This window comes from Egretta garzetta, unplaced genomic scaffold, assembly GCF_000687185.1.
Source record: "Egretta garzetta isolate BGI_Z169 unplaced genomic scaffold, ASM68718v1 scaffold370, whole genome shotgun sequence".
NCBI lineage: Eukaryota > Metazoa > Chordata > Aves > Pelecaniformes > Ardeidae > Egretta > Egretta garzetta.
Window position 1 is genome coordinate 1,325,739 of NW_009258292.1, and position 8,636 is coordinate 1,334,374.

The following is an 8,636-nucleotide window of genomic DNA, read 5'->3' on the forward strand; positions in this document are numbered from 1 at the left end:
ATGTTTCAGCTTCTTACTATTAAAACCTTAAAACCTGCTGCTTTGCATCTGCTGCTTTGCATTTTGGGTATACACCATGTGCCTCTTTTAATTTTCACTTTATTTTTGCTGTCATTACTGCGACTGCTTTATATTCATATAATCCATATAATGCATTTTTATACATTTATTTCCCTTATACATAGATTCAATACATTAATCTTGGAGTTAGATTAGAAAAAAAGGTATTTAGGTCCATGTGGTATTTCATTCTTATTTTATTGATAATGCAATTATGCAACGTAAGGCCAAACCAACAGCCTTTACCGCTGTTTCAAAGTTATCAGACATGAGCTTAAGGTGGGTGTGTAAAAAAGATCCATACTTTTCTAAACAATGGACTGGATGAAGGGAAGCAGATGAATCTTGAGAGTTTCAACTATATTTAGAAGTAAATTGTATTTAAGTGGGAAGAGAGTGACTTAGAATCTCAAATCCAATGGTAATCATAGCAAACCTGATCACAGGTCCCGTATTTCGTTTTTAAAATGTAGAAAACTTATTTTCCCATTGTGTCTTCTGATTATTAGCAAAAGATAAAAATTTTATCTGGTTTAAGTGTGTTTTCTACGCTGAACTGATGGTAGCACATTAGTAATTGCAGCATGTTTGTTCCAGTTTTCAATAAAATACTATTATTGCTGACTTCAGAGAAAAGCCATTCATTACCTAGTGGTATGTTTTTTTGAGTTTTCTTATCATTTAAAATAATTAAAGATGAAAAGGAAGAAAGCTACACCTTAGGGATTTTTTTTTTTTTAATTTTCACACATTTTTAATTTATTCAGAAAAGTAAGAATGGTAGGAATTCAACACTTTTCCATCCTTAGTAGACTCTCACACTGAACTGAATAACGGTTCCAGTTGATCAAAAGTGCTGCATTGGAACAACATATGAATGTGAGCTGATCAAAATGGCCTGTCACATAATTAAAAGTATCCATGAAGCCAATGCACTGTGCAGTACTTCACCCGGGGCTTAGTTGCCTGTAAAAAGAAATAACTGCTAACAATCCATAAACCCAGTGCTCTAAGAAAAGCTCACTACCTAGCAGCCATCTCTTCCAGAGTCGTCTGAACCCTGTGTTGAGCTACTTCCAGTGAAGTCCCATGCATGTGATTAAAGGACATGGGTTTTCCCTTCTCACATTCCCTCAAAGTCATTTGTTGTGTTAGCAGAACCAGTGTTTGTAACCATGTGCTAGGGACATTTGGGGTGCTCTTTAGTTCCACCTTTGTTTACATCAAGAGAGGAAGAGGGGAAATCGCATCTTTCGCTTTGCACTGATGTGAAAATGAAATTTCAGAGATTTGGTCTGTTGAAAATGAAAAGTTTCGCTGCAAAGGGGTAATGAGGCAGGCTTGAATGATATTGGTAAGGTAAAGGGAGTGTCCTGAAAGTTATTTGTACTTGTTAGCAGAAGGGAGTTTTCATGTCACAGTTTTCTACTGCAATGAGTAAATTACCAACATTTGGGTCTCTTAATCCTGTTTTGAAGCTGATCTGATGTTTCTGTTTCACACAGTAGGGATGGCAGCTGTACATGTGGCCTTCTACTCTGCATCTGCAGTCTCAACATGTAATGCTTCTTTTGTTGTGGCTTACTTTTGTTACGCTTTTCAAACTTGGTGGAGTTTGTATCAATAAAATATTGTATCAATAAAAGGCTTGCCAGAGAAAGTGATTTCTTGGAGAAGATGTCTCTTTACTTTCCAAAAGTGATGAGGTACAGCAAATAGCCATCTGTTGACAGTGACAATAAACTTCGGATACAATGCCTCTGTTCTAGTTTCTCTGGTTTTCTACATCTGTAGAGGTTAGTATCAATTACAGTCAAATCCCTCATGCAGAGATTTATGAGACAGAAATGTGCAGGTTTGAGGTACACTGTAGGGTATTGCTAACTTTGCATTAGGGGTGGGAATGAGCCCTATAAAGGAATGCAATACTATGTAGACATGCTTTTTCTCAGCTAATCAGGAGGAATCAGTGAAAGTTTTGAATTAAAAAGGTAGTGCTGGTAGTATTGTGACTACAAATCCATTAGACTAAATCAGACCCATTTAACACCCGCTGTAGGATATACACTACTTTTACTGTGGGAGAGAAAGAAGATGGAAAGATGGGAAAAAACAGAGCCCTAATCTTTTCTGAGTGGGGAACTGAAGCATGGAGAGATTATACAAGTTTTCCAAATCACAGCAGACATAGCTGAAATAGCTGGGAATTGTTACTCTTTTGAAATTTCCATTTTAAATTTTGTGAACTACATAGCAAAATTCAGAACACTGATCAGGAGCTGATATCTCATTATGCATACAAATTCCTCTGGGGTGATGGTGAGATCAGTGATGAACCACAGTAACTGTGATGACAAGCAGCCTAAGAGACTAAGGCTTGAAATAATGGCTTATCTTTTGGCATGAAAACAATAGATACACATCCTGAATGTTTCTAGGAAGAGAGCCTGATGTATTATAAGAGATAAGCTATATTTCATAACCATTACCCTTCTTTCGAGGGAACTGGTGGAACATAACCTATCACAGAGCATATATATTGGCATCTGATGGCTAATTTATGCAAATACTCCTGATCAGATATTCAAGCCCGGATAACAGAATACTTCATATATATATATACTTTATCAGCTACAAACTTGTAGAATCAAATAAAAGACTGACAATACATGTCATGTTAGCCTTTATTTATGCTTAGCTCTTAGAGTCAGTTTGGATCATCTGATGGCTGTTGTGCCTCAAACAGCAACTCTGGATGGTCACAGGTGCATGATGCGCCCGTTTCTGTACCGGAACTACTAAGATCTGTGTATATCATTGTATATCTCAAGGGGGCAGAGACCTCAACACCTCCTTCTTTATTTCTGTATCACTCAGCATTCTGTCAACAGGATGAAACTGAGCTGCTAACCCACCGCATCAGTCTAGAGTATCTTCCTGCTAGACCCATACTCCCTTCCTGCAGGGCTTTTGCAGCTACCTGGAGTGCATGGTGTATGGACAGAGAACAAATGAAGGAACAGACCCTGCTGGGAGGAGGCAGGTGGGGAGGGCCTTAAGATACTGAAGGCTCAGTTTTTTTCTCGGTCAAAAGTCTGGGGATGGAATTAAACTTTAGTTTGTGTTTCTACAGTTTAGAACTAGGATTCAGACACCTGCAAACTGGCATCTACAAGGAGCTAGTCATCCAGGTTTCCATTACAGCTAATGGAGATCTAGCTAAGGTAATGAGTGAACTACAGAGAGAGAGAAAGGGTTGGGCAGAGTGGAGAAGACTCATCTCACTTCCAGGTAGACCCATGCAGTAAATCTGATAAATCAAACTGTAAGCTGCATTGATTAGATGCCTGCTTATTACAATTAAATTTCAGACCTCTAAAATTGTTACAAATGCAATCCCTGCTCCCCCTGTTTGGACAAAACCTTTAAAAATGGGCAGATTCAAAAAAGCAATGACTGAATAAAAAAACATTTTTTTCTTTCCATTCCTTTAATGGAGCAATGTTAATTTCTCTCCTTCCTCCTCTATACAATTCATTTAAGAATGTCCTTCAGAATTGTTCATTCTATTTTCCTTCCTAGTTGGTATCCAGAGAACATTTCAGGTGTTCAGAAACAATCCTTGTCCTTATAACATCTTTAAACTTCAAGTCTTAGTTTTCATTCTTCCATCATTAAGAGCTAGGACTGGCTCTGGCAATGCTTCTATTGATTCACAAATATTTATTAAAAGACTGCTTCCTATCTAGATTACTGAAGATTTTGTAAAGTTCTGCCTTCTGCACCCTCCATCTGATTCTTTCAATTCACAAACCAGGATTTGAAAAGGAGTTTTCTGGTGCTACCATGGGGCATTCTTTGCCTAGCCAAGAAAATCATATGTGCAGATGACGGCTCAGTGAAGACAAGCATATCCATGTCCTTTATACAGCCAGATCTGGAGGGGAGAAATGTCTATTCACCTGCTATAGCCATCATTTTTGGAAGAACTTTCTCATGCTTGTGACAGTCCTCCCCTACCAAACTCTAGCTGCCCAAGATCACAATAGTGAAGAGCAGCGTTTACCACTCATTCAAAAGAAAACTGACTCATTGCTAAGCAGTCTGGTATGATATAAAATTCACTAGAGTCAGGCAGAGGGAAAATGTCTATCCATCTGCCAAATGCAACTGAGTAAATGACTTGTTTGTGAAATAGCTTTTGCTAATCTCAGTTCCAAAACATGTCAACCTCTTTACAATTGAACCACCTAACAAAATCATTGTCATTGGCCACTTCACCTAGAAAGATTTTCAAAAATTCATTCTGTATTAGAGAAAGATATGTTTCTAGGCGCTCTGCTCAGCACTCTTAAATATTGGTCAACACTGGTAATTGTGCTTCTTCAGACTTCTATCTTCTTATTACTAATCTGCAGCTCATCAACAAAAATTTTTCCATTGCGTTCTTGTGGTCTCTCAGTCTCCTATCAGTGATCATACACTGAGCAAGAAGTCACACTGACAGACAATGAGCTGTGTCCATTTGTTATGGCACTTTGAAGAATTGCTGTAGCTCAGCTTGGAGCACCCATTACACGCGTTCTTTCAAGCAATTTTATTCTCATCTCACAGACTGGCTTATCTACAGGCACTGTTATTTGTCATTGGTAAAGAAAAAAATCAGGAATTTTTTTTGATAAAATCTTAAAATGTTAGACATGTAAGTAATCTGATTTATTCTAAATTTTAGAAAGCTTTGTAAGAAGAGCCTTCTGATATCTACAACTTTGCCTGAAAATAATTTGAGAGTTCAGGGTTTTTTTTGCAGTTTCCCAGTGGAGGGTACTTGTTTCTTCTGTCTACACAATAAGGTTTTTGTTTGAGGTTTACTGGACAGAGAACCAAGGAGGTGGAGGAGAAGCTGGGTTAATATCTGTCAGTCAGAGGAAGGCTACACTAGCACAGCCCTGACTTCCTCAACAGAGGAGAGGTGAGGGTTTCTGGGAAGAATTGGAGAGAAGAGAATGAGCTTTGCATGAAGTTTAAAAAAGCAATGGTGTTAGGACCTACCTTTGGAAGAGGTTCACAGCTGTCGCACGATTCAGTCCTTCAGTCCCAAAAGAAGGGCACACACCTTTCTGTTGGAGAAGATGAGAGGATACAGACCTCTACTGATACTACTAGGTGCTATTTCTAACTGTGAAGCTTAAGTAATTCCCCATTTAGCAAGTTGGAGAGTCCCAGTGAGACATGTTTCTCATTCTGAGGTGATTTCTTAAAGCTGTAACTTCCACTGTAGATCAAGCTTGCCTAACATTTCCAAATCCTCTCCTGCACTCAGTCCAATGTTACTTGCCCTTTTCCCAAAGATCAGTTTACTCACCTCCCTGTGTGCCCCTAGATCAGCTAACTAGTAGATCAGTCAGATCCCTGTTCAGTCCCAGCCGCTACTTCCTTTTCCAACCCTTTCTAGTGTACTTGATCATGCAAGCGGTATTGGCTCTCTTGACGTAAGAGGACTCAAAGTTTGCCCAGCTGAGTCAGAGTTGTTACCACTCTGTTTAACTGCTCCCTGTGTTAGGCTGAGTCATTATTTTAGCCACTTCCATTTCGTTATATCTGACAAGTGGATGTGACTAAATGTTTTTCTTCCTTTTAAGCAGTTGTTCCTTAGTTTAACAAAGGTTCATTCCTGAAGAACCACTGTAAGTGTTCCAATAGCTGGAAAAACCTAAGGGAAAGACAGAGTAAACACTGTACAAACATGATAGAGATAGCTAATTTGTACTAGGTAACCTCACCGCTGAAACTACCAGTACCAGTATCAGTGAAGGAGGCATTTGTGACACTGCAGAGTGTCTCTGTCTCCACATCAGGAGGATAAGAGTCATCCCCCATTATTTAGGTATCTGTAAAATATCTTTAAATTTGGGCTCATAACCTTGAGTTCCCCTCGCAGAGAATAAGGATTAATGAATTTGTCATGACTTAGGTGTCTGTTAGAGGTTTAATCTCATCCCATAAAGCAGAGCAAATGAATTATTTCTACTGCATCCACAGGAGGAAGAGACGTGTAATAGTTGTAGGAGACTCCCATCTGAAGGGAACAGAGGGTCCGATATGCTGGGCAGACCCTGCTCTTAGGGAAGTCTGTTGCCTCCCAGGAGCCTGGGTTAGAGACGTTACTAGGAAATTTCCTAGCCTGGTCCAACCCTCAGACTACTACCCCTTACTGCTCTTCCACGTAGGTGCTGATGAATCATAGAATCATAGAATCATAGAATCATTTTGGTTGGAAAAGACCTTTGAGATCATCGAGTCCAACCTTTAACCTACCCCTGCCATTCCAGCACTAAACCATGTCCCTAAAAGTTGCAGTAAGTAGCCTGAGGGTGATTAAAAAAGAATTCAAAGCCTTGGGCCGGTTAGTAAAGGAATCTGGAGCACAGGTCATTTTTTCCTTGATCCTTCCAATGGTGGGCAGAGACATTGGGCGATACAGGCGAACTCAATCTATTAATACGTGGCTCCATGACTGGTGTTGTCGCCACAACTTTGGATTCTTTGACCATGGGATGCCCTACACAGCACGGACATTTGCTGGAGTCAAATGGGAGCCAGCTTTCTCAAAGGGCGAAGAGGGTCTTTGCCTAGGAGCTTGCGGGACTCATTGACAGGGCTTTAAACTAGATGCGAAGGGGGAAGGGGAACCTATCGGTCTTGCCAGCGACAGGCTAGGGGATGATACGCAAGGGTTAGAGGGACAGGGGGCTAGTATGAGCCCTCAATCCATTGCCCAGCAGTGTGCCAGGGGTGCTGCAGCAAAGTTGAAGCCTGGCGGGGGTGAGCTGGAGGCTCCTGAGGTAGTAGGAGCCAACAAGGAAAAGCTTGTGAAACACCTCAAGGGAAACAAGGGGTGTTCTGCTATGAAGGTGGCGAGGCCGACAGCTCAGATGAAATGCCTCTGTACAAACGCACGCAGCATGGGAAACAAACAGGAGGAGTTGGAAGCTATCGTGCTGCTAGAAAGCTACGACCTGATTGCCATTACGGAAACTTGGTGGGATGAATACCATGACTGGAATGTAGCTATTGATGGCTACAGGCTGTTCAGAAGGGACAGGCAAGGAAGGAGGGGCGGAGGCATTGCTCTTTACATCAAGAAATCATTACAGTGTGAAGAGCTGTCCCTGCAGAATAGCCACGAGCAGGTTGAAAGCTTATGGGTAAGAATCAGAGAGAGAGGCAACAAAGGGAACCTGGTGGTTGGTGTGTACTACAGGCCGCCAGATCAAGAGGAGCCAACTGATGAAGCGTTATTCCTCCAACTCCAGGAGGCTTTGCGCTCACAGGCTCTCATCCTACTGGAGGACCTCAACCACCCCAACATCTGCTGGAAAACCAACACGGCAAGCTGTAGGCAATCCAGCAGGTTCCTCGAATGCATTGAGGACAACTTCTTAAGCCAGGTAATAGACACCCCTACCCGAGGGGATGCAATACTGGACCTGGTGGTCACCAATGCAAGTGAGCTCGTCAGAGATGTCAAGATCGGAGGCAGCCTGGGCTGCAGTGATCATGCGCTGGTAGAGCTCACACTCCTGAGGGTAATGGGAATAACAAAGAGTACAGTCAGGACCCTGAATTTTAGGAAAGCAGAATTCCAGCTCTTCAAGGAGATAGTCAGAAGGACTCCCTGGGAAATGGTCCTCAGGGACAGGGGAACAGAACAGAGCTGGCAGATCATTAAGGATGTGATCCACAGAGCGCAAGAGCTCTGGACCAGACTTGGATGTAATTTTTAGATTGCTAATATGAATCCCACTCTATGGGTTTGGAATGTCTTTTCTAGTAACAACTGACCTGTAGATATCTATTATGATCTCAGCTTTGGGAAAATAGCCCCATATTTAAATCAAAGCCTCTTTTTGGTACATCACATGAAGACTATTCAATACTTCATCTTCTCCTGAAATCGCTATTAACCTGTCTTGACTGGGTCATTATTTCTGATAAGCATAGTATTTCAGTTAAGGAGCAAGAAATGTCCCTGCATACTCTGACCTGTAACTGTTTTGCTGGTGAGAATGACTGTACACAGATAATGTTGCAGAGAAAGTGCTGTTGAGCTCTAGCTCAATTTTAATTTACTCTACTGTTTATTTTAGGAAGATGCATTGATTTTAAGATGCATTGGGTTTAGGTGGCCACATGTGGTGATAGGTGTGGCTAGGACTGCAGGGGTGGCCCCTGTGAGAAGGCACCAGGGGCTGTCCTGTATTCTATTCCAGCCAACTCCAACAGACCCACAGCAAGACACATCTGAGCTTGGCAGCCAAGGTGGTGGTACCTCTGGGAAAACATATTTAAGAAAGGGGGAGAAATGCTGTATAGAGAGAGGAGTAGGAAGCAAAAAGAGTGAGAAAAAGCAGAGGGAACACCAAGGTTGTAGAAGGAGGAGGAATTAGAGATGCTCCATCATAGAATCATAGAATCATAGAATGTTTTGGGTTGGAAGGGACCACTAGAGGTCATCGAGTCCAACCCCCCTGCAGTCAGCAGGGACACCGCCAACTAGATCAGGTTGCTCAGAG